Here is a 1,186-nt window from a genome sequence, read left to right as displayed (position 1 = left end):
AATAATTTGACCCACAGTAAGCACTCAGTGTTGGTTAATAATTGATTTATAAAGCTCAAAAATGTTAGTGACTCTTTCTGCCCTATGTACTTTCTCCTACTTTATTGAAACTTTGTACTTCTGAAGCAAACAAAAATCCAGTTCTTACATCAACTTATATTATCTCCATATGTTTTCAAGGCTTATTGCATTTTTATTTTTAATGATAAATTTCTCATGTGATTCAAAGTATAAAGTGGAAGACCATTAGATAATGTGAACATTTAGATTTTTTTAAAAAATCTTGTTATTGGTTTTAATAAAAATGAAATTTAGTAAAATTAAATATTGAATTCACTCTAACCTGTGTCAGTACAAATGATGATATAGTATGAAATTTAGTAAAAACCTTCATGTACACATTTACCAATTCAAATCCATTACAGATATTCCTTGAAATCTCTCCATAGGGAGATTAGTTCCAGAACCCCCGACCTCCAACCATGTCAGTCTTGGCTCATGGCCCTGATATAAAATGACATAGTTTCTGCATATAACCTATGCACATCCTCCTGTGTACTTTTGGGTCTTCTCTAGATAAGTTTAATACCTAAAATGCAATGTAAATGCTAGTAATGCTATTATGTAAATAGTTGTCATGTTGCTTGTTTAAGGAAAATGACAGTTTCAGTACAGATTCAACTTTCTTTTCTAAATATTTTTCCATCCTTGGTGGGATGAATCTATGAGTGCAGAACTCATGGATATGGAGTGCTGACTATAATTATTTTTACAAGCATCTCCTTAGGAATAGAAAAGCAGACCCCGACATTTGGGAACTGGCCTTCTAGTGAGGGATTTGGGACACAGAAAAAGAAGAGTCTTAAAAAAGAAGTATGTATGATCTATTAGAATGCAGAAAATGCCCATGAATCTCTGAGATGCAAAACAAGTATTCTCTGAGCAGCCCAGCCTTTGCCCAAGTCCATGACTCAAACCCTTTTGGCCATGTCCTTGCTTTTAAAAAAGTAACAATGCATGCAACTCTCAAGTGCAGGGAAAATTGACAATAAATTGATAACTCTGCCCTGATACCACCTCTAATCCAGTTCTTTGTAACTTTCCCTGTATAAATATTGACCCCTTACACAAGAAGTTGCTTTCTCTCCCTTTGGAAAAGCCTGGCATTCTCCCTTGAGTGTGTATT

The sequence above is a fragment of the Sciurus vulgaris genome (genome assembly GCF_902686455.1).
Source record: "Sciurus vulgaris genome assembly, chromosome: 1".
NCBI classification, from domain to species: domain Eukaryota; kingdom Metazoa; phylum Chordata; class Mammalia; order Rodentia; family Sciuridae; genus Sciurus; species Sciurus vulgaris.
The sequence above is the reverse complement of the archived record's forward strand: the minus strand, read 5'-3'. Positions refer to the sequence as shown.